Source organism: Protopterus annectens, chromosome 3.part1 (genome assembly GCF_019279795.1).
Source record: "Protopterus annectens isolate FY-2018-M chromosome 3.part1, PAN1.0, whole genome shotgun sequence".
Lineage (NCBI taxonomy): Eukaryota > Metazoa > Chordata > Ceratodontiformes > Protopteridae > Protopterus > Protopterus annectens.
In genome coordinates, this window is record NC_056732.1 from 1,829,117,237 (window position 1) to 1,829,123,138 (window position 5,902).

Genomic DNA, 5,902 nt, shown 5'->3' on the forward strand with positions numbered 1-5,902 from the left:
AGCTGCTTTGTTACAAGAAATTGCAGATGGACAATGCCTATGTACATGAGAATCTGAAGAGAGGGCTAATACCTAAGGGTCTACGAATTTGGCGTTTCCCTAATGGAGTTGAGGAAAATTCAGAGTTTCACAAAGCATTGATTAACATCTTTAACAAAGCAGGTACTGACATAATTCATCTTATTATAAATGAAAATTATGTTAAACTAGATAAAATATCTCAAGATCCTGACATTCTGAATGGGAGCCTGATGAGTGATGTGCTGTATGAGCACTATAGCACTAACTACAGTAACTTGTTCAATAAAATTGATGATATTTGTAAAACAATTCAATTGATAAAACTTAAGAAATTAAAAAGAGATACTAATGCATATTCCACAGGAACAGCTTACCCTCCACCCTCTAGATTCACAGAATCAAGCCAACAAATCCTGAACAATTATTCGGATGATAGACAGGGGGAAGGCATAAATCAAAGTTAGGCTTGCAGTGAGGAGGTACAAGAAGTCTCTACACAAGATGAGCAAGCTATAAGACGCTCTGAGAGGTTGTGGCAAAGGGAAAGGGGTAAAAATCAGGACAATAGTCCTCAAACAACTTTGGACTATCCTAGAAACAACTCTAAACCCAATTCCTATCTGCACGACAATCTTAACCCTAATTTTGAGCAGTTAGGAGCAAGACCAAAACTTGGAACCGCTCAAAACAACAAGCAGAGGAATACTTGGCAAAAAAACTACAGGGGAATGAAAAACATGAGGAAGAAGTACTTTTACAGAAACAAGTAAGTATATCTGGCCATCCAAAGAAGTTTGTGACTTCAATTTAGTTTCAAAGAAGTTTTGTGACTTTAATTTAGAATCAATGATTTTTTTTAACTGAATTGATTCGCCCAGATTCTGGGTCTATATATAAGAACTGAGCATTGTCTATGTTTGACATTATAACAGACAGTAATTTGAGGCTGAATTCAAACATTGATAATTGTGTAGCATTATTGGATGCATCATTAACAGAATTTTGTTGTAGTCTTATGAACATGGACACAGAACATGTAGCTGAAAGGGAATAAACCTTGGCTAAAAATTCTAATTCACTTAATGCAATGAACACAAGTATTGCAAGTGAACTATGTGGTGGACAATGTGTACCTGTCAACTGTGGGGCTAGCTGTCCCAATAGTAGTTTAACTTCCGAAATAAGTTTGGTAGGAGTATGTACAACTCTCACTGAGTTTGTGGAGCCTTGTATTAATAGTACAACTACAGATATTAGATGTTTTGAACAAACCATTTGTATTGATGAGAGCAATGCAGACGTTTATGGTTTCATTTCAAGTGACTCTGAAAGTATCTTTACTAACAATAGTTTGTATAGTCAAAGTAGAAGTAATGGATTAGAGTGTTCTGAGGATGCATTATCAAACATAATAGATGTGAATAAGAAACCCCTAGATAATGGTAGAAGAATTGTAGCAGATTTTTCTATGGATACTTGCAACAACTCAATTACTCAAACTGTTAGTGATGTTAATTTGGTATATGACCCTTAAGTGAGTTAGTTGGTGAAGACCAAAACATTCATTCACATTTTAGTAGTATTAAATTTAATGAAATGACAGAAGATAGTAATTCACATTTTCATATTAGAGCACTTAATAATGAAGCTGGTGAGTCACACTCATTACCCCTGTTGGATCTCATTAATTTGAGTCAGAATTTGGTCAATTATATTGAAATTGAGATGGACCAAACAATTTCCAGCCCAATGGAGGTGAATGGGGGACCTACTTGTGTAAAGTAACAGTGGGCAAAACTGCCTTCCAGTTTATACTCAAACTCAGGAAAGACACTGGAGAATATGAAGGTCTCTCCAAACACCATTATAGTGGGTGACTTTAACTACCCAAACATAGACTGGGAGCACTACTAATTTATAAACTCAAATGCTATGGAACAACTGGTCACCACTCCCACAAGAGAGGAAAACATATTGGACCTGATCATCACCAACATGGGGACTCTATGTTCCATACCAGAGGTATAACCCTCATTGGTAAGATCTGACCATAAATTAATCACTATGGACATCCATATCCAAACTTCTCAAAAAAAACTTCCAAATAAAACCAAGACACACTCCTCCCCATAAATAAGCTGTACAACAGAAGGAGGAAACTACTACATGATAGAGGCAACTCTGATCAGTACTAGCAAAATCATCTAAGGCCAGCTTTGAAAGAAAAATTGCACAAGGCGCTAAAGATAATCACAAGGCTTTCTTTAGTTATGTCAGACACCTGGGTGGAAACTCCCAGATATGCTCTGAGTTAGTGCAAAATGACAAAAATACACTGAACCCACAGACATTGCCAACATCCTGGCAGACAGGTTCAGTGCAAACTATCCCAACAGAGTGTAGCCTCCCTGATATCACAGATGCACAGGTGAGAGCTGCCCCTCTCAAAGCAAAAACTCAGCATCAATGGGAATGAGCTCAAGAAGAACTGAACACTCACTTAAAATCACTGTTCAGTCTCAGCCTTACAACAGGATATGTACCCAAAGAATGGCGTGCAGCAACAGTGAGTCCACTCCATAAAGGTGGTGCCACAACGGACCCTGGAAACTATCACTAACTAGCCTGGTCTGCATCATCATGGAACTCATGAACCTGGTCAATTTCTTTGAAACAGTCACCAAGGCCATAGACAAACACAGCCTACCTTGACCTTGCAATAAGCTCATCAGCTTAAATATCAAACAAGATGGGTTGCAAACTGGCTTAGGGATAGAACCCACATGGTCAGAATTGCAGGTGGCATGTCAGACTCTAAACCAGTTACAAGTGGCATACCACAAGGCTCAGTCCTGGGACCTCTCTTGTTCGGTATATATTTCCCTGAGGTACAGGCCAACACAAGAAGACTATGGCTGACAAAGTTTGCAGATGACTACAACCTCAGAGCCATGGCCTAAAACTAAATGCCCTCTGGGAAAAACAAAGTGCCCACAAATTACCATAAGTGGTAATCCATTTCTCCTTTAACAATCACATTGCCAAAGTGGTTAGAAAGACATTCAAGACCCCAAAAGTACCTCACAAGGAGATCAAGGGACTCAAACAGATGCCCTATGCAGTTAGGCTATTAATGGACATGCTCCATCTCATTTATTAAGACCGTTTTAAGCTCTCGAAACAAGAGCTTTCTTCAGACATAGTAAAAAGGCCAGCTTTTTTTTTAAACCTACTTTTGTTTTGATGATGTCACATCATAAACAACTATGAACCATTTTTAATATACATTCCATCAACAAACAGATGATTCAAACATCTTAAATGTTTAAAACTTTTTAAAATCAAAAATATATTTAAAAACTTAGGTTACTATACAGAACCTATGATCAAGTACTTATGATCCTTAAAAAGGTGTCAGATAAAATGTCAATTAAACACCTATTCACTTAGTTATAATAATAATGTTACAAAAATAATATACCTAGGGTGGTACTTTATAAGTTGATTAAAATCTACAAATTGATGTAAAAATTGATGTAAAAATCAGGCTATTCACAACTCCATTAATTACTGGACACAAAAGCATTTAGTAGTAACTGCCATTCTAGCTCTTTGATTTCTAGAAAGCAAAATCTGTGTCCAGCATGTTCTAAGACATGCTTTGATAGAGCGTTGTCTGTTTTTTTATTTTTTATAGCATAATTATGTTGGTAAACACGGTCCCGCAACCTGCGGTCCGTTTTACCAACATAAAACGCAGCACAACAATTACACAGTGCAATGTAAATAATTGACTTAGTATCACAACAGATCTTATGTTTAATGAAAAATTTCTCATTCCTTATAATGAAGGAGTTCCCTGTTTTCAATAATCTGCACCAGTTGCAAAAACCACAGGTGGGCATTGTTTACAATAAAGTGCTGTTTTCTTTATAATTGTACACATACTATCAATGTGTTTGTTGTGTGTAATAATGAAACTAATCTTAAAATCCTGGGTTGGGGCAACTCCTGGGTTTCATGAAGGTTACGGTTTAGTACCTTGGAGGATTGGTTGGTAAAACCCTGATGTTCTTTTAAGTGACACTTCATTGATTAAACTATCAAGAAGGCCATTTGGGTGTTACACACATAGTAGCTCTCACTACTAATGCCTTGACGGATGACTACGTGTAGCTCTCACTAACTGGCCCATGGCGATGACTTTTCTGTTTCCATGGGTGGTTGCTAGAAAAATGTAAGAAAGCATTGCAATAGGTGTGCTTTCTAAAAATACTTTTAACATCAAGATAGTCAATCTCACTAACAGAAAAGTGGTGAGTAAATGTTAAAAAGTGCATGATGCATTCATTTTCCCCATTAAGTTGGTAACTTTACCTCTTTAAACTGGGTGTCCTTAAACAGGAATGTCTTTTCCCAATAGGCAACCACTAAATTAGCAACGACCCTCCCATGGGGGAGCTAATATAGCAATAACCCAGAGAGGTAATAGCTATTATTAATATCAAGGAGAATGGTGACCACGTCAATTTCATCCTAAATCAATTAACATCAATTCAACCCATTCCACAGCCTCCTGGTGTGGTATACAGGTATTACAAATCTACCACATGGAAGGGTTGAAAGGGATGTTGTTGATGGACCCAAAAAGACCAAGAGTCTTTACAGATCTGGGGTAGTAGCAGATGTAATCAACAACCTTAGCACAAGGATGGGTAATACAACATCTCCCATCCACTAGAGCACACATAGGTGGGTCACAGAGTTTTATGAATTTTGGGGATCCCAAACGCACTCTAGGAAGGAGATGTTGTTCAATATCAATCCTCCCTTCAATAAATAAATCCCTAAAATACCCTTTAATTCGATTGTATTGACCTGAAATCTCATTGAGAGATGAGATTTCATTTTTGAATTATAGTTGTCTTTATCAACCACCCTTATCTGGTTTAATCAGAGATGTTACTTTTACTTTCAAACCATTTGGTATTCTCAAACAGTTGTCTGAAATCAATTTCACAAGCATACTCAAATGTTTGCAAAATAGGATGTAGGGGGGGATTAAAGGTACTTAAACATTTAAAGGGGTGTTTATCTTTAATAGAGTCACCATTACTACTTACTAAGGTTCAAGCTACGTGCAAAACATTTAAGGTCCATCAAACACTTAGGGTAGAGCAGTCTTTTCTGAGCGAGCGCCATAGGTAAACAGATCTTTCTGATCAGGAGCAGAGTAAGCGAGCGTAACAGTTCAATTAAGTAAAATTGTATACCTTAAAGTCACCTTTTTTGTTTGTCAAAATATAGGGTTTTCCAGTAGGAGAAACAATAGGCTCCATTCCTAGTTGTTCTGGTTGTTTTTTTATAATTAGGGTGATACCCATTTTTATTATAGTTTGTTTTTATTCTATTGCTTCTCCTGGGTTGATGAAAAGATGGACCTTCATCACCGTCCTCATTTTCAACTTCATTCTCTTCCAAAGGAACTAGAGGGGGGCAACATCTCTGTCATTTTTTTGTATGTAGTCCACCTTTATTTTGATGATTTGGATAGGCCATCTCAGTTCTCTCAATAGTTTTTATTTTGTTTGTTTTTAATTTGACCAGTAATGAGTCTATGCTTTCAAAAATGAGAAAGTTTAAATCTGTTTTGATTTTATCATCAAGGGCATTAGTTTCTGACAGCAAAAGTCAATTTGAAACACTTTCTCTGATGCACTGTTTAAAATAGGAAACTTGAGCTGAAGTTTCCTAATCTATTGTCCAGTAACTTTAAATTGCCAGGATCGACACCTCATTTATGGATGAACTTGCTTGCGTTTTAAATAAACAAGGGCTTGAATTATTAGGAGTCATGGTCAAACATTATGAAAAACAAATT